At 35.3% G+C, this 26,692-nt stretch overlaps 1 protein-coding gene across 3 annotated transcripts in view; it reads left to right on the top strand.

The window, feature by feature from the left end:
• The window catches only part of LINGO2 (leucine rich repeat and Ig domain containing 2), a 1,607,677-nt gene that overhangs the window by 177,773 nt on the left and 1,403,212 nt on the right, over positions 1-26,692 (top strand). The gene's annotated exons all lie outside the window — the stretch shown is intronic.

The raw sequence follows: 26,692 nt of genomic DNA, 5'->3' as shown, positions 1-26,692 counted from the left end.
TTTAGGCAAACAGAGGTTAAGTGACTTAACCAGGGTCACAGAGTTAGTTAAGTGTTTGAGGCTGGATTTGAATTCAGCTCTTCTTAGCTCCAGGCCCACCACTGTATCCACTGAGCCACCTGTCTGTCCCTCAATATATACAATTGCAATGGCAAGCAAAATAGGATCTTTTGCTGTTTTTGTTTTAATATAATCAAGAAGTATAATGCCTCTATTTGAATGTGATTAAGGAGGATCTTTCCCACTCATTGTTGGGCCTGGGAAGATTTGTAGGAAAGTCCACACTTTTTGTTAATGAGACCTTAATTCTCAAGGGATGTGATGTCTTCTGGTTCTAAAAAGTGTATAAAGACTCTGAGGTGTTGGTTTTATTTGGGGGATTAGTCACTGGAAGTGTTTGACCAGATGAGGACTTCTGCCCTCAAGCAGCCCCTCTTCCCTAACCCCCCACCCCCAACTCATTTGATATGTCAGTGCTTCCTTTTCTGGTAACTATGGTCAGACAGTTGAACCTGTCTGTTGAATTATGGTTAGACTAGAGGAAACCATGTCTGTTGATCATTGATTTGTCTGCATTTTCTTTGAACTTCAGGGTACTGACTCCCCTGAACTAGGTGAATGATTATATATGCTTGGTTAGAGGAATGATACATGTGTTTGATTAAAGTGATTGTTAACTCCTGAAAAGTTGCCTTTCCCTTTATGAATGCAGATCCAAGAACCTGTGATAGCAGCTCCCCCCCCCCCCCCCTTATTTGCTGGGATGCTTACTGATTCAAAATACATAATGTGTGCAAAAACATATATACATGTGTCATAATACAAGATTAGAACATTAGGTCAGGTAACAAGTATTTTTATTCACCAAGGAGGAGAAAGCTGAAGCAATTAGAGAAAAAATGTGAAGCAATTGAACCTGAGGACCAGTAGCTATAGCCGTCTGCTTTCTAGAATAGTAGAAAATAAAGTATGCAATATGGGTACATTACAGAACGAAATATGTGTGTGAAAATGAATTTATTTAGTTAAGCACTTTCCACTTTATTGCCCAGATAAAAACTTCTCATGCAAAAGATGAATGGAAAGAGCTTATATGTAAACTCAGTGTGCAGCAATAGTAGCTAAATAAATATGTAGATTTAGTCCAATTTTATGCTATAGGCAAGAGGAATGTGAAAACGTGATTTATTTTAGAAAAATGGACTTGTCTGTTATGAGAATGGATTTTGTTTAGGTCATAAAGCAAGAAGAAACAGCATCAATAGCCTGAGCAATCTTTAAAATAATCATTCTAATAGTAATTCCACTCAATGTACTAACTTCAGATTTGTAATTATTTAACTTATATGTATTTATCAATGTCACCTTCTCCCTCTCTTGACCATACCAGGAGTGATTCCCTATATCCATCCCTCTTTCAATAAGAGGAAAAAAGAATCTCTGGCATGTTTCCACAGCTAAACATATGTAATCTTTAGCCCATCACCATATTGCTGTAATGATCCCTCATTCTATTAATGTGTACTTGGCAACACAAAAAAATTAATTTTTTTCATGTCTGAAATAATTTGGAAGGATATTATCTTAAGAATGGAATGTTATCATCCCATGGCCTAACAAAAAGGTGCTTTTTGACTCTAACATTTTCACCTGCTTTAAGCATAACAGAATTGAGAGCATTTTCTCAAAAACTAAACAAAAAGGGGACGTAGGAGGAAGCAAAGTGCATTAAATTTCTTTTATGCCGAGGAAATATTTTCCACTGATTCTGCAGTCTTAATTTGCTTAAGCACATCATTCTTTAAGCACAATTTATTTGAAGGGCACATGCTTCTTTTTATAACTAAACTAATGGTGAGATTATGTATTTCAATTTGAATCAACTAACCTTTCCATCAATTGCCTGACTCATCATTTTCTTCCGCCCTCAAGATGTGTCTTATTTATACTCTTGTCAAAATTATCTGTTGCAGGTGTGTTTTTTCCTAATTAAGAGATAGAATCATGCAATTGAAAAATGAATGGTTATATCCTGGGTGCCTGTGGCAGTGATACCAATTGCAACGCATGTAAGAATTCTTTGCTTAATAATTCAGAAAGGGCCAAGTATTTTTAGTTTCCAGTGCTTCCAGTGTCTTTAAAATTTCTCAGGTTCTATGAGTATACAGTCACCAGATATTTCTTTGATACTACTTGCTTTTGCTTCATAAGACTGAACATTTTTCCCCCCAAAGGTTTTAAGATCTTATATTTTCCCCACCTTTATATTTAATCATGGACAAGGAGTTAATTAGCATTTTTAAACATCTACTATGTACAAGAAGACCCTGTGCTAAGCACATATTTTCACAACTCTTTTTGGCTTGTTTTCATTATCATAGATAAGATTGTGATGAGAAAAAGGGTGAAGGAAACATATACCTAGAGGTGACTTGATTTATTCTCCTATTCAGAATTAATTTGCAGCAGCTTAGAAGGAAATAATTTAGATTTCATGCTCAATTTTGCAATAAAGTTGTATGACTGGAAAGACCTACCTGAAAATCATGATTACAAAAAGAAAAGTGAAACCATCCTTGACTAGCTCTTCTCCTAATGTATCTCACTGCAGTTTAAGAATTAACATTATTTTAAATGTAAAGTATTAAATTCAGAGTCAAAATGCATACAAGTCCCTGAAAGCTTGAATTGTTTTATGGGAATAGAAAGAATCACATAAGTCCTTTATTGTGCCAGTGAGGCTTTCATCTTCTCTTTTTTTCATGAAAAAGTTCATGAAAAAGGCCTTTTTTAAGGACTTTATGTCAACGTGACTTTGGCCTTGACTGAAACTCAGAAGTAAATTGCTTAATAAGACCTTTCTGTGTTTGATAGAATTTATTATATGGAACAGAAGTAATATCAAGTTCAGGCTACAAAAAAATCGCAAATTTACTTCTATAGAGGACTATCTCATAACAAATCTTTCAACATTACTGATAGAGTATTGTTTAAAAAATAGTGGGGGAAGGGATAATTAGAAGGCATTCAGTATTGGAGTGGGGGAGATGAGAGAGGGTGAAAAAATCTTGTGGAAGTGAATGCTGAAAACTAAAAATAAATTAATAAAAGGAAAAATGGACCTTTGTTTTAGGGAGAAGATGGGAATCATCAAAAACCTTTTGCCAATTCCCAAGGACTGCCAACTCTCATTCTAATAATCATTTAACAGCTTCCCTTTTCTTTCCAGATTGTATGTACTATGAATCCAATACATGGACTGTCAATCTCATTTGTAATCAGTCTGTAGAATCCAAAGAATTAGTTTTACACATACAATGGAAAATGGAGAAGTACATAGTGGAAATAAGGTATGGTGAAAACATATTACTAATGATGAACAGTGCAAGATAATTAACTAAACTGAAAGCACTGTGGAGAGACATGCTTGAAAACGAAAGTGAGCAAATCATAAGTATTTGGAATTGAACTATATTTTTTCATTTACCCAGAACTTATTTTTCTCCGTATTTTACCAATTCTTCTCCCCAAGAAAGGGAAATAAGAAGGAAAAGGAAAAGCAAAACATATGTAACAAATATGCATATTTAGGCAAAATTAATTCTCTTACTGTCCATATTCAACAATGTGTGTCTCATTCTGCATATTTAGGCCATAATCTGTTAGGAGGATAATATTCTTCCTTACTGGTAATCCATAATCGTGGTTGATCATTTTAATGATCCTTTCTTAAGACTTTCAAAATTATTAAATTGTTTTTACAATGCTGTTGTTATAGAATTAATTGTTTTTATCTTGTTTGCTACAACAGTTAATACAAGTTTCCCTAGGTTTCTCTGAAGGCATCCCTTTCAATATTATAAGAAAGCACAATAATGTTCCATTAATATGTAAAAAAATTACTTTGTTCAATAACTCCCCAGTAATGGAATCTCTTTTAGTTACCAGTTCTTGGCCACAACAAAAAGAGAGAGAAAAAGAGAAAGAGACAGAGAGAGAGAGAGAGAGAGAGAGAGAGAGAGAGAGAGAGAGAGAGAGAGAGAGAGAGAGAGAGAGATGCTACAATTATTTTTTTATTTATATAAATGTTTTTCCTTTGTCTTTGATCTCTTTGGAGTGTAGAAGTAGTAGTACTGTAGCTGGGTCAAAGAGCATATACAGTTTAATAACTTACTGGGAATGACTCCAAATTGCTTTTTTTTATATCATATTTTTTTTATCTTTCATTTTTATTTTTAAAATTTCTATTAATTTATTTACTAGTTTTCAACATTCACTTCCACAAGATTTTGAGTTCCAAATTTCCTCCCTATCTCTCCTCTCCATCCTTCCCAAGACATCGTGTATTCTGATTATCCTTTCCCCAAATCTGTCTTCCCTTCTATGATATCTCTCCCTTCTCTCATTCTGTTCCCCTCTTTTTTCTTGTAGGGCAGGATAGATTTCTATATCCCATTGCCTTTATGACTTTTTTTCCAGTTGCACGTAAAAATAATTTTTAACATTCATTTTTAAAACTTCGAATTCCAGGGTCTCTCCCTTCCTCTCTCGGCACCCACTCCCATTGAGAAGTCAAGCAATTTGATACAGTTTATACATGTCTAGTCATACAAAACACTTCCATAACAGTCATGATGTGAAAGACTAACTATATTTCTTTCCATGGTATCCTTCTCCCCATTTAATCTTTCATCTTTTTTGACTTTGCCCCTCCTCAAAAGTATTTGCTTCTAATTACCCTCTTGTCTCATTTGCACTCCCTTCTATCATCCCCCCACCCCTTGCTTATGGCCTTCCTCCCTACTTTCCTGTAGTTTAAGGTAGATTTTCATATCAAATTGAGTGTGCATGTTAAACCAAAGTCAGTGAGAGTAAGGTTCACTCATTCCCTTTCACTTCACTCTCCCTCCTTAACTTCTGCTGAAAAAACTATTTCTTGCCTCTTTTATGTGAGAGATAATTAACCCTATTCTATTTCTCCCTTTCTCCTCCCAATATATTTCCCTGTCACCACTTAGTTTTATTTTTTTAGATATTACCTCTTCATATTCAATTCAACTTGTGCCCTCTGTTTATACATATATAGACATATAATATAGACATACTATATATATATAATATGGATATATGAAATGTCTCCAAGCATAGTAATACTGGGAAAAGTATAAAGATTACAAATATTATCATTCCATATAGGAATGTGCAACCAGTTCAACTTTAGTAAGTCCCTTATGATATCTCTTTCCTGTTTACCTTTTCATGCTTCTCTTGATTCTAATGTTTGAAAGTCAGATGAATAGTTCCTAGTTCCTTGGACCTTTGGAATATCTTATTCCAACCCTTGAATCCCTTAATGTAGAAGTTGCTAGATCTTGTGTTATACTAGATGCTTCCCATTGACTTTCCAAGTTTTCTTGGGCTAGAGATTTGCTTCACTCCACCATTCTGTGGGTTTTAGACTCTATAGTATGCCAAGAATCATTTTTTTCAGGCATTTGGCTGGGTTTTCAGGGAGAGCTCTAAGTCCCTGTTTTTACTATGCCGTCTTTGCTCTTCCCCTCCAAATTGCTTTTCAGAATTGTTGTGCAATTCTCCAGGTCCACCAACACTGAATTATCTGTACCTGATTTCTCATACACTATTCAGCTTTCACAATTTTCTCTTTTTTGTCAACTTCACCAATTTGATGGAGTTGTGGTCCAATTTCAGAGCATTTTTAGTTTGAGCTTTTCTAAATATTAAGGATTAAGAGCATCTTTAATATGTCTATTGATACCTTGGATTTCTTCTTCTTAAACTTCCTGTTCATCTTCTTATCAATTAGGGAATGCCTTTTCTGATTAGAACTTGAGTCAACACTTTTCATATGATGTGTGCTTATAAGAGTGATACCAACTGAAATACAAGTAAACATTCTTTTGCTAATGACTCAGAAATGCAAAAATTTAATTTCTTGGAAATGAGAACTTTATCTGAGAAATATGCTGCAAAGTTTCCTCTTCTCTCACCCCCATTTAACCATTTTCCTTCTAATTTTAGCAGCATTAGACTTTTTTGCATAAAAACGAAGAAAAAAAAAACTTGTTTAACCATTCCTCAATTGAAGGGCATCCCCTCAATTTTCAGTTCTTTGCCAACACAAAGGATGTTGCCATCAGTATTATAGACTGTGTAGGTTCTTTTCCTTTACCCCAATTTGAGAAAAAAACCTAATAGTTGCATTACTGGGTGAAAGGGGTGAGGATCTCTGATATGGCATTCACCTGTTGAGCACTTGTTCCTCCTCACCCACTGCCACACAGGACCAGTCTGGTCATCACATCAGTGCCCTGTGTCCACGAACTAGGGAGGATCCTTCAGTCCTCCTGTTCAGCTGTTAGACCTGGACACAATTGGTAAGGTGAAAGTTTCTGCTGTCATCTCTCCCCAAAGCTTGTTGTTTGCACTTCAATCAGGCCAGGCCTCCACTGGGGTGTTCTGGCTTTCCTAAGGTGCTCCCAAGCTATCTTAGAAGAACATCTGCTTTACCCTGATTTTTAATTATTTCTGCTTTTCAAAATTTCATTTGAGTCAATTTTTTAAAATTAATTTATTTGTTTTCAGTTTTCAACAATCATTCCATAAGTTTTAAATTTTCTCTCCTTCCCTCCCTGCTCCCTGAGGTGGTATGCAATCCTATATAGGTTCTACAAATACATTCTTATTAAAAATATTTTCACATTATTCATGTTGCATAGAATTAAAATGAATGGGGGAAACCATAAGAAAAAACAAAACAAAACATAACAGAAGAGAAAATAGTCTGCTTCATTCTGTGTTCTGATTCCATAGTTCCTTCTCTGGATGTGGAAGGCATTTTGCCTCAAGAGTCCTTTGAAAATGTTTTAGGTCCTTGCATTGCTGTCAAGGTCTAAGTATCAGAAACAATCCTAAAATAATGTAGCTGTTACTGTGTATAATGTTCTTCTGGTTCTACTCTTTTCACTCAGCATCAGTTCATATAAGTCTTTCAGCGTTTTGCTGAAGTCCACCTGTTCATCATTCTTATAGCAAAATAGTATCCCATTACAACTTAGTCAGCCATTTCCCAATTAATGGTCTTTGTGTCGATTTCCAGTTCTTGGCTACCACATAAAGAGCTGCTTTAAATATTTTCGTACATGTTGTACTTTTTTCCATTATTTTGATCTCTTTGGGATACAGCCCTAGAAGGGATATTGCTGGATAAAAGGGTATGCATATTTTTGTAGCCCTTTGTGCATAGTTCCAAATTACTCTCCACAATGGTTGGATCAGCTCGTAGTTCCACCAACAATGAATTAGTATTCCAATTCCCCCACATCTTCTCCAACATCTATCATATTCCTGTTTTTTCATGTCAGTCAATTCAATAGGTGTGATGTGGTACCTCAGATTGTTTTGATTTGCATTTCTCTAATCAATAGTGCTTTAGAATATTTTTGTGTGACTATAGATAGCTTTAATTTCTTCCTCTGAAAACTGCCTGTTCATATGCTTTGATCATTTATCAATTGGCAAATGACTTGCATTCTTGTAAATTTGACTCAGTTCTCTATATATTTTAGAGATAAAGCCTTTATCACAGATACTAGTTGTAAAAACAAAAACTCCCTGTTCTCTGCTTCCCTCCTAATCTTGGTTACATTGCTTTAGTTTGTTTCAAAACCTTTTCAGTTTAATGTAATCAAAATTATTCATTTTGCATTTCACAATGTTTTCTATCTCTTGTTTTGTCCTAATTTTCTCTATTCTACATAAATCTGACAAATGGACTATTCCTTGCTCCCCTAATTTATTGATAATATCAGCTTTTCTACCTAGATCGTGTAATCATTTGGACTTCATTCCTGAAACAGTGTCAGGCATTAATCTGTGTCCAGTTTCCGCTGAGGCAATATTTTTACTGCATTTGTGGGAAAGTTTCAGAGAGCCTGTTTTCCATCTTACCTTGCCATCTTCCCAAAATGTTCTCCCAGTGTCCTAGTTTATTGAGTCCACCAGTTTGTGGATTTGTGAGAAGACACAGAGAAGTGTCATAGGGTCTGGAAAGCTGTGGATGGGTTGCAATCTGCACCCTAGGAGAAATTACCTATACCAGTAGAGTTAATGGACCATTAAAGTATCAAAGTAAAAGGGATAAAAGTCAATAAAATACCAATACAAAGAAATACAGTATAGCAAATTTGTTATAATATGGGGTACTAACGAAAATCTCATATCTTCAAATATTATAGAATTTTATGAGAGTACACTTTTCCCCTCAATCATGAAAAGCTTAAATCTAATGAGAGGGAGATGGTCCAACTACTTAAAAAAAAATCTTACATTTTGAAACATTTAGAGAGTAGGACAGAGTGTGGTACTCATTATGTGATATATAAAATAAGACAAAAAAGCAACTAGAGATTGTTTTTTCTCTTAAAGAAATGGAATTGAGTTAACTTTCTGTAACCATAAGCATCCCAACATGTACAGGGGCATCTTCATTCTTAAAAGGAAGGGCAACTTATGAGGGGCTAACAATCACTTTAATCAAGCACATCTATCATTCCTTCAACCAAGCATGTATATCATTAACCTAGTTCAGGGGAGTCAGCACCCTGAAGTTAAAAGAAAATACAGAGAAATTGATGATCAACAGACATGGCTTCCTGTGCTTGACCATAATTCAACACACAGGTCCAGTTCTCTGACCATGGTTCCCAGAGAGGGAAACACAGACATCTGGATTTTCAAAGCCAGGGGGGCTTGTTATTGGCTTCCCAGAAACCTTGTCTGGCCAAGCAAGCACTTCCAGTAAGCCCCAAAGTAAAACCTTACTCAGAATATTTATACCTTTTTTAGAACTAGAGGGCATCACAACCCTTGAGATCCAGTGCCTAGTTAAACAAAGAAACCGCCAAATCTTCCCTAATCAAACTCCACTTAACGGACAGGTCCATTAATGGATGGGGAAGACCTTTAATCACATTAAAATAATTAGCAATACAAATACATATACTATCTATTTAAGGAAACTCTTGTTTTTGTGCTTTACTCCTTGTAAAGATTCTTGATTGATAAAGACAAGGTTCAAACAGAGACACTTGATTATACTAAAAAAAAAAACAGCAAAAGATCCTATTTTGCTTGCCATCACACTTTCTTGGAAATGTATTTAGTTTTTAGGGATGGAATTTTTGTCTAAAATATTAAAGAAAGTGACAGACTAAGTTGAGGCCTGAACTTCCCCCACCCTCTTTGAGAGAATTAGAATCCACAGCACATTAGGGCCCAACCACAGAATGCAAGATTTTCTTGTCTCTTTAACTCCTAAGTATACCACAAGTTCCTGAACTCTTAATTTCATTAAAGAAGGTTGGTTAAAGCTACATTGACTCCTCAAAGGAAGTCTATTCTTTCTGAACAAAACTGTATTAGGTACTTCAAATGATCAATTAGTCAAGTTTTGTTTGAGAATCTGTAGTGCTGTCACTGATATAATGCAATCTAGGTTTATACCCAACTGTATGCACAAGGGTTAATGCTTGTTCCCAGTGTCTGCTGCCTCACCTCACTGAGTTAAGTACCTTTATTTACATCTAGTAACATGCTGGCAAAGAATTTAGAAAAAACATTCTAGCCTCAAGTAACCTATTTTTTTTTCCTAATAACTTAATTTTGTAGAAACTTTTAATAATGATGATCATCAGCAAAAAGTAATTTTCCTGGGATTTGGATAACAATATGGGCTTATGAAATAACACAAGAATTAGAGTCTGCCTTAAACACTTATATTGAAAGTGACACTAAGCATTGTTAGCTATTTTCATTCTCAAAGTAAATAACATTTGCTAGTATTTAATGTAATTTAAGAGATATTTTGTGGTATTTAAGAGATATTAAACAATCTCTGTTTCATTCATACATAATAAGGTATATACAAATTGATTTTTAATTTGTGAAATTATGGAATGGGAGATGACACACCTGGTTCATTGGGTACTCTCCAGGAAATACCAGGACTGGCAATAAGAAATGGAGTGGCAATCATGTTTAATTAGCCACAAAAACTGTAGGGGCAAACAGCACAGTAGACATAAACAGTGAAAGGGGTACAGAGGCAGATGGCATAGGAAATAGGATGGGTGCACGAAGTATGGGAAGAGGATGGGGAGTGGCAGAGAAAATTTTAGAGTTGGGAGCATTAAGTAGAAAGTATCCACTAGAAGACTGAAGGGTGCTAAGTTGGGGTGAGGAGGGAAAGAGAGTGGTGAAGGTAACATGTTTTTGTCATCTCAAAATTATCAACACCTTTTTCATATTCTGTTGGCCTGAAATTATGGAAGTCAGGAATTTATCTGGAATTTACATATTATAGGACTAGAACCCTGACAGCTGCACCTAGATGGCTTCTGCAGATTCAACACATATTACCAGGATGTGAACTTTGCTTAATATGTGCTATAATTTATGAAGTATACTCCATTGATCTTAGGGACACTTTGCATGTGGATTTTAGGTTCTGCTTTGAAATGTTATTTGCTGCTATTGTCCCTTAATACTGGCTATTTATGAACATATTTACTATACTGACTAGAAGGATCATGTCAAGCGGGCCAGAACAAGATACATTTTTTAGCACTACGCATGTATGCATATATACAAAATATACACATATAAATATGCATAAATATCTATACTTCAAATTACATTTAGTAAATGCTGTTTAGAATCAAAAGATATGTTTATTTTGTATAATTCAGGGAAAATTTCATAATCTCTATGTATATGTTTCTTGTTGTATTTGTCCTTTTTCAAAGGCACCATGACATCAGGGAAATGATGACATGACTTGAAGTTCACTTGGATTTGAGGGAGGGAAGACTGTGAAGGGTCATTAGCCTCACTTTCTCCTCCAGAGCCATTTGAGTGCAGTGGCCATATATTGATCAGGATGACTCGAGATGGTCCAGGATGCTGTGGGAGGCCTTGAACTCTCTAGTCTAAGGCTTTTTCAGGTTCTCACTCTGATTGCGCATAATGCCCATTCATGCTCATGCCTTTAAGAGATGAATCAAGAGATGGCCCCTTTAATTTAAAAAAAATTCAAACTGGGAGGGGAAGACTCTCAGGGTTGTTAGTCAAAAGAGGAACAGTCACTATTGATATTCACTCTGTAGCAGTAGGGCCCAAAATATAGCCATGAAATGGTGGTTAGGCAAGGATCTATTGGGGTCCAATCTTTGACCTCCAGAGTGAATTGGATTTAAGTTTTAGTCTTTGAGAAAAGAAAAGGGAAGGAAAGAAGGGAGAGAGAGAGAAAGACAGAGATACAGACAGAAATACAGACAGAGACAGACAGGGAGGGAAGCGGGAAGCAAAGAAGGATGGAAGGAAAGAAGGAAGAAACAAAGCAAGGAAGGAAGGAAGGAGGGAAAGAATGAAAGAATCTAGCCAGTAAAACCCAATTTAACCAGGCAGCTTCTGGTCATCAAATTTTATTTTTCTTTAGAGAAGGAGAGAGAGGGAGACGACTAGCTGAGTTATCCACATGGCTCCTACTACTCTTAAAGTTAAGGGGAGTTAGATCAAAAAACTTGAAGGTACTTTCCATTTCCCAGAATCCTGATGCCTATAAAATATTTTTAAGCAGAAGAAGAAGAAAAAAAAAGAATTCCTAATTTATCACTCAGATTAGTGCCAGGCCTAGAGGCCTGTGTGGGCTACCCGAGTCTTCTTACCTCACCTCCGAGGTCTTCGGCTGGCCACGCCGGATGCTCATATGAGAGAAAGGACGGTCCAGAGTCGAACAAGGGTTGAGCTTTATTACAGGGTTTCGGTTACAAGTGCAGGGGGGTCTTCCTTAGGAGGAAGAGGGGGAGATTTCCTAAGGATGCTAAGATCTTAAGGGATTGGAAGTAGAAGTACAAGCGGGGAGAGAGGGGGAGGGGAGAGAGGAAAGAAGAGAAGCTGAGCCTACTGTCCTCTTGGCTCCTCACGTGCTAAGAGCTTTCAGGCTTCCTCAATCCTACTTAACCTTCAGCCGCATAGTTTGCATCTAAATACCGTGCTGTTAGGTAACTAGGTGTGCTCCAATCCGGGACAATCTCGAGGGCAGGGAGACTCCACCCATCACGTATCTCCCGGGGAGAGGCGGAAATACCCGAGCTAGCCGAGCTAGCTCAGTCTGACCTTCTCGAACCCCCACTGTTCATGGAGGACCTCGTAAGACTCTAAGATTTAGAAGTCCCACTTTTACCCGCCCGAGACTGTCCACACTGATTTGAACTTCCAATCCCAACAGATTAGCTATAATGGTTGATTCATTCTACATTACACACACATACACACATACATTTCTGTATAAATGTAGCTAATGTTTCTTGTATCTTGGCCTTTGGATACTAAATCACAGGGTAATACATTTAGAAAGGACTCTAGAATGCATTTTCTTAGCCACCTTGGGAGAAGAAAGTGAGGTTGGTGACCTTGCACAGCCCTCCCTCACTCAAATCGAAGTTAACTGCAAGTCATGTCATCATCTTGATGTCATGGTTCTCTTCGAGAATGAAGGACAAACACAACTTTAGCCAAATTAGCATTGTATGGCTAATATTCATTAGCTATACTTTATCTTTTTCTGCTTTGCTTGCACAAAACACATCTTTCCCTATCTTGTAATAATGCTGTTAATATTTTTATGACTCAATTGGGTAATAGCATATATTATGCATATGCTTTGCAATTTGCAGATATTACAAAGATGGGACAGATAGTTAACAAAAGATGTAGGCATTAAGTTCAAAAAGGATTTATACTCTAGAACATTACACTGATTAATATCCCAAGACTGACACTGATAAACATTCAGGAGATTTAATAGAGTGAAGATTCCTTCAGGGGAGTGACTATTTTCTTTTTTTAATCTCTAGTATGACACATTGCACATAATGTTTGGTAAATATTTTTTGAATGAATGCTCATTGTTTAATGTAGAACTTATATTCCTTTTTCTGTTGATTAGCATGTTATGTAAACAAAATCAGAATCCTAGCCATTCAACATTAACTCTCTTTATTTCTTCCTCCTGCCTTTTGGTTGTTATTAATGTAATTAATATGACAGAATTTAATCTCTAGGAAACCTCTGCCATTAATATGTGATATATATTCATCTCATTTTATACTGTGTATGTCCCTAAAATTTTCAGGGATATTTTGAAATTGCTGCAAGAACTGAATATTGAGTAAAAGTTATGGAGAATCCTTTTGAAATCTGAGGAAATTTTCCTCATTTTCCTTTATAGGTAGTATTTCTTTTCTATAAATCAGAGAATACTTGTACCACAGTTTTCTTCAAAACATGTTCAAACTCATTCTATGATTTAATACTTTTTCTCATGAAAAGTAATTAAATTAGTAAGTCTGTAATTTCTAGATCTGTTCTGATTTTATGTAACTGCTCTGGTTGCATCTAATCAAGTCTTAAGGCACATTTTTTGAGGTTAGGTATAGTAACTGGACCAATGGCTTTACTGATAGAGAGAAATGCTTGAAAATCCCCTCTACCTTCCCCAATTGATAAAAGGTCAAAGAATAAGAACAGGCAATTTTCGGAAGAAGAAATTAAAGATATCTATAATCATATGAAAAAGTGCTCTAAATCACTTTTGATTAGAGAGATGCAAATCAAAACAACTCTGAGGTACTACATCACACCTATAAGATTGGCAAACATGACAGAACAAGAAAATGATAAATGCTGGAGAGGATGTGGGAGAGTTGGAACACTAATTCATTGTTGGTGGAGCTGCGAGCGCATCCAACCATTCTGGAGAGCAATTTGGAACTATGCCCAAAGGGCTACAAAAATGCGCATACCCTTTGACCCAGCAATAGCCTACTAGGACTGTAGCCCCAAGAGATCATAAAAATGGGAAAGGGTCCCACATGTACAAAAATATTTATAGCAGCACTCTTTGTAGTTGCCAAAAACTGGAAGTCAAGGAGATGTCCATCAACTGGGGAATGGCTGAATAAATTATGGTATGTGAATGTAATGGAGTACTATTGTGCCATAAGAAATGATGAACAAGAAGACTTCAGAGAGACCTGGAAGGACTTATATGACCTGATGCTGAGTGAAAGGAGCAGAACCAGGAGAACTTTGTGCACAGCAACGACCACAGTGTGCGAGAGTTTTTTCTGGTAGACTTGGAATTTCGTAATAATGCAAGAACTTCTTAAAAAAAAAATCCCAGTGGTGGTTGTTTTGACTTGTTATATGATTTCTTCCATTTATTTTAGTCCGACTACATAGCATGACTATAGTGAAAATGTACTCAATAGGAAAGTATATGTAGAACCTATACAGAATTGTATGCAGTTGCAGGGAGGGAAGGGGTAGTGGGGGGTAGGTGTGGAGGGGATAAAATCTCAATTGTATGGCAGTGATTGTTAAACATTAAAAAATAATAATAATAAAATTTAAAAAAATATTTGAATTGAAAAAAGAAAAGAAAAGAAAAGAAAATTCCCTCTACCAAAGCAAATCAGCACCTTCTATGCTTAGAGAATTGCTTAGAACAATGAGTAATTAAATGATTTGTCCAGGGCCATTACATTATTAGATTCAGGACTTGAACTCATATCCCTCACTACAAGATCTTCTCTCTATTTACTATACCATAGTGGTCTTTACAAAGTCTTAGAAAATTTGCAATTAGGGATCCCTGCAATGTTTAATTTACATTATGACTTGGCCATGAAATCTATATGGTCCTTTTAATTTATTTCACCAATGAGGATGGAATTGCTGTATTACTGCCTGGATAAAGAAAGTAATATTTTACAATAAAATGTGTGCTTCTATTATCTGTAGGAAATTAGTAGAACTGGAAAAGAAAAAAAAATGACCAGGAGGAAGTTATTAAAAGAATTGAGGAGATTGGGGGTCATTTATTTTAAAGGTTATAGAAAGTCAGGGGAAAGAATCTTTCTCATCCTCACTTTCTCTGACTAGCAATAATGTCCAAAGATGCTACTAGAGTCCTTTATTGTACTTAAAGCATCAATTGATTAAATGCTAAAAGTAATTTACCATGCATTTGAATAGAGCTCGTGTGCTAATGAAGCTAAGCTCATGAATCAAAGCAACATGGCCCAATTCACTTTACTATACTTCTTGACCTCAGCTTTCTCCTTTAACTTTGGTCATCCATCTCTCATACATAGGTGACTGGGTAAATGAAATTTATTTCTCTTAGAAAAAAACAGCTCAGAATGAGTTTCTTATTGATAATAGGTTGGTATCATCACTATGTTTTTGAAGAGTTACTGTTACAGGAATTCCCTATTAGCAATCTGTAAATAATTCCTATTTCATCGTGAATGAAGCTCTGTTCTTGAAGTCAACAACATAAGTACTAATACTAGTAATAACATTTCACATTTACATATGGTTTTAGGTTTTAAAAGCATGTGTATATATGATATCATTTTATCCTTGTGGCAAACCTGTGTGTCAATCCAAAAGCATTTATTAAGTGCTTACTATGTTGCAGGCACTATGCTAAGTGATAGAGATTCAAAGAAAGGCAAAAACAAGGTCTCTACTCTCAAAGTGCTCGCAATCCAATAGAAAATGCATAGACACTTTTTATTTTCTCCATTTAGAAGAGAAGACTGAATCTCAGAGAGTTTAAGTTCCTTCAATGTAATACATTTTGTGTCAGAAGCAGGACTCTAAACTAGATTTTTCTGATTCCAGTTCTAGTGCTCTACTTTATCTTGCTGCCTTTTTAGAAAGATCTATTTTAAAATTGTCTGTAATCTTACTAATTACGTGATTATTGACAACTTTCTTAGCCTCTTTAAGCTGCTTTCTCATTTGTAAAATGAAGGATTAGATTCAATGGCTTCAAAGGTTAGGCACACCCTTAAGCAGCATTTATAGAGCTATACGTTGGTCCTGCATGCTGGGGATACAAAGAAAGGCAATGAGAAATTCTGACTTTTGTAGGACCTTATTGTCTTATGTGAGAGATAGCATGTAAACAGCTATGTAAAAACCAGATATTTACAGGATAAATTGAGGATAATCTTGTTAACATTAAACTTGACTTTTAAAGATTTTTATTTTTTATTTTTTACAGAAGGTGAGACTTTAGCTGAGGTATGAAGGCAGCCAGGGAATCTAGGAGATGGAGATGAAGAAGAATATTTCAGGCAGTGAGAAGGTGCTAATTAAGGAAATGGATGGAAGTGTCATGTACAAGTTACACAAAGGAAGACAGCATTACTAGATTACATGGAGGAAGAGTAAGGTATAAGAAGACTGAAAAGCTAGGAAGGAAACATGTTATAAAGGGTCTTAAAAAGTCAAACAAAGGATTTTATATTTGGTCCTGGGGGCCAGTGGACTTTATAAAATATGCGAATAACATGGTTAGATCTGTGTTTTAGGAAGATGAATTTGATGGTTGGATGAAAGATGATCATTATAAATTTTAATTGCAACCATTTTCTTAAGAGAATTATCTTCATTCATTCTTTTGTGACATTAAAAATGCAATTTTTCTCTATTTGTGTTTTTGTCCCTTCCCATGTATTTATTTAAGAGAAGTATGAAATTTGGATTAGTGTGAAGTTTTTTAGGATTATGCTGAGAAACTATAAAAATAGTAAATATAATACAGAGAGAAATACCTTTTGTAAAGGTCAGAATAAATGGCTATAAAATTTCTCTGAAGTGGAAAAAACTTTTTTTTTCTTTTGAATTTATTCAGTGGAATGACTTTTGGTTTATATGAATGTAACACTTGAATGATTGAGGAGGGTTTTATGAATTATGAAAAAATTAAAGGTAAAGCTTTTATAACATCTTAATGTTAAAAGTTGTGTGTATCCCCGCAAACTTACAAAAAAAATAATTATTTCGTATACCTAAGGAAAATGAAGTTAACCATGCAGTATAATACTGTTTCCCAAAACACATCAGGGGGTTATTGAGACACAAATTTACACAACGAAAAATAATTTGGCAGATCATGACCTCTATAGTCATGATACATTGCATGCTTTTAGAATGTGTCATCACTATATACTATGCATTGCTGTAAAAAGCCTGTACTTTATGAGGTGGCATCACTATCATCGCTCTTGGATGGGATGAGGGATATTTTTATCCCAAGGTGGTTTGAGGTTATTTTACATGTCTATGCTCTACCTTGGCTTTTGCAGTTTCATAACACTGTTTAAAAACCAGTCACATTTTTCCTTGTTTTTATATACTAAATGAATGCTCAATATTCATATAATACACATCTGTTAAATATTAGTAAAAGTGGAATACAGCAATGTGGTAATTTGTGCTGGGTTTCAAAAATGCATTTCAAAATTGCAATACAGACTTTCAATAATTAATAATATGTTGGAAAAAGTTATCGAAAAACACAAAAATCTCACTGGTTCACCCACAGAAAATTATAATAAGTGATGTAGGAAAAAAGAAATGTATCATTAATACAGAAATTATGCTTGATAAATAAGTTTAGATAATGGGTGCTCTTTGAAATTAGGCTTAAAATGAGGAAGGGAAAGGAATAAGTATTTATATATTACCTACTATGTGCCAGGAGCTGTACTAAGCTTTTTTTATAAATGTCCCATTGGATCTTCATGGCAGCCTTGCAAAGTAAGTGCTATTATTGTTCTCATTTTACAGTTGAGAAAACTGAGACAAACACTTTAAGTATCTTGCTCAGAGTTACATAGCTTGCAAGTGTCCTGAGAATAGATTTGAACTCAGGTAGATTGAAGTGATTTCAGACCCAGTATTCTATCCACAGCACATTATCTACCTTGAATATTTATTATTCTTCATATTTCCCAGTTACATACAGGAGTCTTCTTTAAAGTAATTTCAACTAATATTAAGTAACTGCTAAGTTAAAAGTACTCTGGTAAAAGGAATTTTCTCTCTCTCTCTCTCTCTCTCTCTCTCTCTCTCTCTCTCTCTCTCTCTCTCTCTCTCTCTCTCTCTCTCTTTCTCTCTCTCTCTCTCTCTCTCTTTCATAGTGTCAGTTTGATAAAAGTGTTTTGTAAACCTAAACATATCATAGAAATATGAGCTATTATTAAAATTTTGTCACCAAAAATAACCTATGAATTCACTGATTTTAATGAGGGGCAGTTTCTTGCCCCATGTTATTAAGCATTATATTTTGTAGGTTAGAAATTGGACCAAAATTTGTCTCAAATTGTATTTAACTCTTTTTAATTTAAATTTCATCAATATTAGAATAGGTAATTTAACTGGAAAACAGTACTTGAATTAAATTAGTTTTTGAAATATCCATTTTTTTTGTAATTCATTAAACATATTCTACATTCACCGTAAAGCACATGGAAAATTAACATGGAGGAATATTTGTTCTATATTGTATATGTCCTCTTTGCTGCTAGGAAAAAGAAAGATACAGCTTTGAAAATGAAATGCATGTTTATAGGATTTTGATTCCCAATGTAAAATTGTTTAGACAATATGTAACAAAACTTTCAGGTCCCCTTAGTTTTTTATATTCAAATTTTGACATGTGATAAAAATGTCTGAGTAGAAAAAATCCTCATAATATATGTCACATATAGTTCTTTAAAACTTATAAACTCGCATACAATATTAAAGAGTTCACAGTAGTTGACTCAAAGGTTGAAAAGAAAATATAATGTCAGATGTTTGTTAAATATAACTCTAAGAATTTATAGAACATATCCAATTGTAATACAAAAGTGTGTTTTAAATCTTTTTTGGAAATATGAAAATCATATTCATCTTTAGTGCACTAACAAAGATTTTTGTTTGCATAATGCATATCCTCAATCTTTCTTGCACTATGCATCATATATAAATCTGGAAAAAAATTCTCCTCTGGAAAGTGGGTACCAGAATATGTATTCCTCTTTTGGAATGTAAAAAGCAAATTTAGAATTACAGAACTTATTTTTAAAGTTCATTAAGTCAAAGGTTAGACTAAACCAGAAATTAAAAGACCATTTGCCTGGTGGGATGTAGAATACATATCTCCTTGAGGAGAAAATCATTCCATTGTGGATTCAGGTTATGTCTACTTAAAGTTACTGGTAAAATTGGAACTGAAAGGTCTAAGTTGATTGCTTCATATATTTAGGCCATATTAGTATAAATCAGAATTGGCTTCCTAAATCTCAACTTAAATCCCATCTTCTGAATGAGGTTTCTTTCCTGGACCGTTAGCTTCTCTACTCCCATTGCACACACAATGACTTCTATCAGATTATCTTCAATTTGCATGTTGTTTCTTCCATTAAAACGGGAGCCTCTTAAGGCCAAGTAACATACATTTGTATTTCTTTGTACCTTAGCATTTAGTATAGTGTCTGGCACATAGTAAGATCTTAATAAATGTTTGTTGATCAACTTGCTGAATTTGGGAAGCTATGTAAGTTCTGACTTAAAGCCAAATAATTTTATACATTTCATAGCAAGTTCAACAGATCACATTTCAATTTTAGTTCCAATTCATTCTACTTGTTCTTGATATTAAGTCAATTTAGTGACCTGCAGTGACAGCATTTTCCTAGCCAGCTTCAGAGTCAGATTCAGTTGTGTCTGCTTCTGATAAATTACATACCTGATGATCTGAAGGTCTTAGCAGTTTTTTGTTTGTTTGTTTGTTTTTAATAATGACAGTTTCTCAGGAAACCAAAACTCAGTTTATTTAGTTAATCATGCTCTAGATTAAAATTAATACACTGAAGCAGGTTGGTTACTAGAGCAAATTGGTAGATGTGCCTTAGGTATCATCTGTCCCATAAAAGTAAACAGAGGGCTCTACTTTTATTGTCCAAATACTTTGAGGGGAAAAAAAAACTGGATTGTTTATAAATAATATTTATAGGTAATTCTTTATCTTCTCATTTTGTAAATTGGAAAATAATATTTGTAGATCTGAGAAGAAAGGGACTCTCTTTTACCAAGGGGGATTGACCAGAATACCTAAGAGGCATAATAGAACTAAAATGAAAACTTATTACAATTCTCCATGTACAGCATTTATTTGTGGCATACGTCTTTTCCACATAATAATGTTCTGATAATTTTCCAGGAGACAGCAGTTTTGGAATGCGATCTTGAGTCCTGGAGGAGAGTTTAAATTTCACTGGGTGTCATAGCTATAACAAGAAAGTCAACACTCACATTTCATGATGGTTTTTCAAATGTCTGTTTTTTTTTTCTTTCTGAGTGGCATTAGAGAAGTGAATGTGTGGGAAGATGACATCAATTGATGTTGCAGGGGGAAGATGGTTTTAAAAATTAGACTTGCTCAAAAGTAAACACCATCATCCAGTCATTTGCTGACTAGAGTAATAATAGAAAGCGGTGGCATGATTTTTGCGTGATAAATATAAGGAAATACATATTAGGGAGAATACCAAAAGACTTTATTTAAACTGAGTTTACAAACTTTTGGATTCATTAGAATCACATCATAATATGACTTTCTTATTCAAAGATTTAGATTTTCTGTAAAACAAGACTATGCCCTAGAAACACAATTACATAAATAAGAAGCAAGTTTCCTCTGTCTATATCTGTCTATATATCTGTATGTATAATTATCTATCTATCTATCTATCTATCTATCTATCTATCTATCTATCTATCTATCTATCTATCTATCTATCTATCTGTCTGTCTGTCTGTCTGTCTGTCTGTCTGTCTGTCTGTCTGTCTGTCTGTCTGTCTGTCTATCTGTCTATCTGTCTGTCTGTCTGTCTGTCTGTCTCTCTATCTACTTACCTATCTATCTATCTATCTATCTATCTATCTGTCTGTCTGTCTATCTATCTACCTATCTATGTTGACCAGATAAAATTGAAGCTAAATTTTATTTCCTCCAACTCTGGCACCTAATTAAAGTAAGGTCACATTCTATTTCCTTTCTTAACATTTATGTATTTTCCTTTCTTATTTATGTATATCTATATCTATATCTATATCTATCTATCTATACATACATACATATATGTATGTATATATATATATATATATATATATATATATATATATATATATATATATATATATATATATATATATATATATATATTACTTTCTTAACATTTATGTATACACGGAGAGCAAGGTGACCCAGGGGATAGAGTGCGAGATCTGGGGTCAAGAAGGCTCATATTACTGAGTTCAAATCCAGTGTTAAATTCTTGCTAGCTGTGTGATCCCAGACAAGATACTTAACCCTGTTTGCCTCCATTTCTCTTTCTGTAAAATGAGCTGGAGAAGGAAATGGCAAGTTGCTCCAGTATCTTTTCCAAGAAAATCCCAAATGAGGTCATGATGAGTTAGACATGACTGAAAAATGACTCAACAAAAACAGTTGTTATTATATAAAGAGTAGTAATACACACACACACACACATGCACACACGCAAACATACAGTGTATAATAATGATGGTCATATTTGTTTTTATATAGTGCTTTAAAGTTTACAAAGCATTTTGTAAATATTTAATTTAATGTTCATAACAAATGTGTTATCTAGGTGCTATTTTTATCCTAGCTTTATAGGTAAGGACACTGAGGCAGAAAATAAAGTGACTTGCCCAGGATCACACAGCTAGTAAGTATCTGGGACAGAATTTGAATTCAAATCTATGTATGTTTATGCTCAGACACACATATACATGCCTATACAGATATATAAATGCAAGTCAAAAGGGGTTGGGAAATTCTTTCCAAAGATACAGGGATGGCAGCCATGGGAAAGAGGTCTGATAGCAACAGGGAATAGCATAAGTATTACCCTTTCTTCATTACCTCCAGTTTCACAAACACGTTAATGCTTCAGGCATGCAACAAGCCTAACATTCTAATTCAAGGTTCAAAGTCATTCAATGCTCAATTTTATAGACAGTTTTAGACAAAGAGCTGATGTGGGACTAAGAGAGTGCTTCATTCCCTGTGGCACAAAGCAGTGAATGACAGGAGGGTATTTTCTGAATTGTGCAATGAGGGGCTGGTATTCAGGAAACTTGACTGATCCTTACTCAGCTAGGTGGTGTCAATGGAGGTGAGTAACACTTGGTCTCTACTAAGTAATTAATCTTGGACATACAGACATTCTGGGGCCTGGGACTATACCAATCAAACTGGTTTTCACTGGCTCAAGTAGCCTAGATAGGTAGGTAGGTAGATAGATGAAATCTTAGAAGAAGTATGACATTGTGGATAGAGACTTGAGAATGAATCTTGGAATGAGGAAAACCTGAGCTTAAATCTTTAGTCTGACATATATCATCATAAGTTACATAAGTAACAATTTCATTATTCAGTATTATATTCTACTTATAAATTTCTGGCCTATATTTTTGAAGAAAATTCCACTCTGAGAGTTCCTACATTAATCAGATTATATGTGTGTATGTATGTATGTGGGTGTATAATTGTCATATGTGCATTTCTATGTATGCATTTGTTATTTTCAGTAACACATTGTACCTATTCACTGCATGGAGTCATATCCAAGTAATCTGTAGTATTGTCTGAGAGTTATTAATGATCTAGTAGCTGTGTGACACTTGGAAAGTCACTCTTATATTGGTTTTCTCAAATAAAATGATGAAAATAGTTCTCTGTGAGAACCTAAATCACAGGTTTTCTATGAAGTTGAAATGACATAATGTATGTAATGATTATTATACAGTTTAAGATGACATATCTTCCATTCTTGGATTAATGATGTTGCTAATGATGACGATATGAAAACAATGATGACAAAGTAGAGCATTAGGAAGATTTGTCCATGACCTCTAGGTCATACAAATCTGATTGACTTGCAACCTCTAAAATAAATTGTAAAGTTGCAAAGAAATAGTAATATTACTGCTCAAAGAATCAGACAAGAATAAAGAGTATCAGCATAAACAAATCTATGTTGGCAGACTTGGAAGAGACCGTGGCTAGGGTGGTGGTACAAAGACTTATGATATTTCATTTTCCAAGTTTACCTAGAAGAAGGGTGTTATAAATATATTATCATAATGTAATTAATCTCAATAATCACAGAGCCTAATCAAAGGGACTGCTTTCATCTCTGCTTTTCAACTTTTTTCCAACCATTTTTGCTTATGTGTGGAATTCTCAGGTGGTTGCTGGATTTTTACAAATGTGGTGCATTATTGTTATCTCTTTATTGCTACTGTAATAACTATGAAGACTTTTAATTGCAAACTGGTATCTCCCTTCAGATAACTTTCAAGTCATACTTCTCAATATATCTATTCTAATGGTGTATTCAGGAAAGGGTGTAATTACCATGGTATATTCTTCTTAGGTAATTGTTCAATTTTCATCATTAGATTAACTTGTCTAGCTGATATTTCAGGAACTTTCAATCCTATGATGGTGATAGGAGTTCCATATTTAAACTTATCAGAGTTTCCATGTACAAGGGAGTCCTCCACCCCAGTATCTATTAATGCCCTGCCAACAGTATTTGATCCACTTTTCCAATATATGGTCAAATTGATATGGGGTATGTAATCCTGTCAATGTATTTCTTTAATCTGAGTTGCAGCTTGGCCAACTTCCTATTCTCCCTGAAGGTGCAACAAACTTGGATACAAGGGTTCATTCAGCAGGATCTGTAGGGGTAGCTCTTACTTCTCTATTTCTTCTAGTATTAAGTCCCTTTTCTTGGTACATTCTGTATAGTTAATTAGTTGGAATACCATCTATGCTTCTAAAATCTACCCCTGATCTCAACAGAAGAGTAAACAATTATCTACTTATCACTTTTTTTTTCTGATTTTGAATTCACTGGCTATTTACTCTTCCCTCTCTAGCAATTTTGTCTTTTCTCCAGTTTTCTAAGTCTCCTATCTGTGAAATTTTGTCCAGCACCTCTGAAAGAAGGTGCCCTATATCTCAATTATTAGAGTAAAAATCAAGTGCTTGTAATTAGGAGGAGCCATTTGGGAGTATCATAGTTTGCTTCTGCATTTCCAATCATTATGTCAGTCTTCATTACCTCTTCCTTTAATTTTCTTATAAGGTGCCTAAGTGAACACCAGGGTCTGTTTCCACTAGGCCACATAGAGTCAGTAGGATACTGTCTACTGTAGCCTTCTGCAGCCAAAGGTAACAGATTAGTTGTATTGTTACCTCCTTGCATATTGTAATCTCTAAAAGTTTGCTGTACAAAAGGATTGTAACTAAATACCTGCAAATTTCAGGCAGTCAACAGGATCTATAGCTATTCCTCCAGCTCCATCATCACTGATTCTCACCATCCAAGATATTAACCTTTCTCCAACCCTTTGGGTGAATAGACTCAAAATTTATGTGACCTCCTGTTGAGTAAAATCCTCAATTATTTCCCTAAACACCGAGTTACCTCCTTGGTTCTGGAGTTTCTGTCTCACTATTGGCCATGTTACTGACTGAGAAACTCTCTCTAAAATTTCTCACTTTCTTTGTCACTGTGACAACTAGGATGGGTCTGTACAAAGGTCAGATATACATTTCTTTTGTTAGCCTTCAGCTTCTTCTGAGCTAAATGAACAGCCTTCCTTTCCACTTGAGACTCCTCAGACTGCTCTTGTAAAGTAGAACGTGAAGGATGAGAATTCCTATGCAAACTAGTTAACTCCTTTTCCATCTGAATTTTTTCCTTAAGCAGCTCATCTCTATTTCTACACATAATATGGTAAGGGTTTAATAAAATTCAGTCTCTCCTACTTACCTCTGCCAACTCCTTCCCTAGTCTTATTGGTATTCCTTGCAAACGCTTTTCCAAATCTCCAGGTTCCCCCTACTCTCCGTTTCCTATTCTGCTTTTTCAGCAAGCTCCTTCTACCACATGCGACTTACGCTTCCAGGTGATTTAAGCAGATCATATAATCCTATTAATTAATGAGAAAGATTTTTCCATTTAAATTACTTTTACATGGGGTCAGACCGAATTCCTTTCCCACCCAGGATAGAGAGCTTTCCCACTTAGCTTTGAAGCTGTCACTGGTGTTTGTGGGTTGAGAATTTGGGAAACTGCTACAGTTGCCAGTGATTCAACATGCTGAATTCTGCATCAGTCCCATCTGTGCCAGCATGATCCATGCTCATTTGTGCTGTGCTCTAAACTCAGTGCAATAGACCCCTTCTGTCTATTTTCCAGATTGTCTTGGGCTAGGAAATCTGTTTTGCTCTGTCATTTTGTGACTTCTGCTATTCTAGAATTTGTTCAGAATCGTTTTCTACAGATATTTTGAGGGATTTGGGGTTAGAATTCAAGCAGGTCCTTGCTTCTATTCCACCATCTTGGCTCTGCCCCCTAATTCCAAAGTTCTAAGAGAGATCTTAAGCATGTCCTTGTATTATTAAGTTCCTTCTGGGCGCGAATGAATAAGGTGGGAGCAAGGATGGTATGCACCTGTTTATTCTCAGCTAACTCAGACTATATATAAGCATTCTACTTCCATTCATGCAAGAGGTCTGTAAACACCGTGTGCTGAGCTTACGTGCTTGGCTGTTGTTCTTGCTCAAGATAATTGTGAAGGTTGTTTATTGCATAAGGATGGTCCATCACGTAAGTCATGCAAGGACATGTCGTCTCAAGAGATTTCTCCCGAGGGCATCATGACCCTGATAACCCGAGAGTTCCAGACCCCTTATATTGTATCACTTTTTTTTCTGCCCCCCATGTGCCTACTTGCCCTGTGTGAGTTCTCCATAAAATAGTCTTTTGGGGAATTTGGCAATCAAACAATGTGGCCAGCCCATCAGAATTTCACTCTCTGCACTAGAGTTTGAATACTTGGCAGTTTAGTCTGAGAAAGGACCTCTATGTCTGGTAGTGATTTTATTTCCTGTAAGGCTTTGGTATGCTTTCCAAGTTCCACAGCAATAAGGTCAACACAATTGCTCTGTAAACTTTCAGTTTTTTTATCAGTCTAATCCCTCTTCTCTCCTATACTTTCCTTTGGGGCCTTCCAAACACTATGCTAGCTCTGGTAATTAGTGTGTTAACTTCATTATCACTGTGTACATCCATGCAAAGTATACTTCCAAGGTAAGTGAACTTATCCATAGCATTAAAATTTTCTTCATTTTCTATAACCAATGGTTTCACATATGAGTGATGTTGTGTTCATTGATGGAGACCTGTGTTTTCTTGGTATTGATTGTTAGGCCAAAATTCGCACAAACAGCAGAGAATTGATCCATACTTTGTTGCATCTATACCTCAGAGGCTGCACTGAGTCCACAATCACTGGAAAAGAGTAAATCATGCATCAACATTCCCTCCACTTTGGCCTTGGCTTATTGCCTTTTCAAGTGGAATAATTTATCACCAGTTCAGAAGCTGACCTTGATGCCATGTTCATCCTCACTGAAGGCATTTGACAATATGGCTGACAGTATCATGCTGAAAAGCATGGGAGCAAGTACATAGCCTTGTTTTACTCCATTGATAACTGGGACAAGCATGCTATCTTGGAATTGAGGAACAATGCAGATGAACTTCTCCAGGCAACCAAATTTTGACATGGTGTTCCATAAGCTTTCGTGACTGACAGTATCAAGGCATTGGTCAGATCTACAAATGTTAAATATAGACCTCTCTTCTCTTAGAAT

The sequence above is a fragment of the Notamacropus eugenii genome, chromosome 1 (genome assembly GCF_028372415.1).
Source record: "Notamacropus eugenii isolate mMacEug1 chromosome 1, mMacEug1.pri_v2, whole genome shotgun sequence".
Taxonomy (NCBI): domain Eukaryota; kingdom Metazoa; phylum Chordata; class Mammalia; order Diprotodontia; family Macropodidae; genus Notamacropus; species Notamacropus eugenii.
Note: the sequence above shows the minus strand (reverse complement) of the source record. Positions and strands in the feature narration are given on the sequence as shown.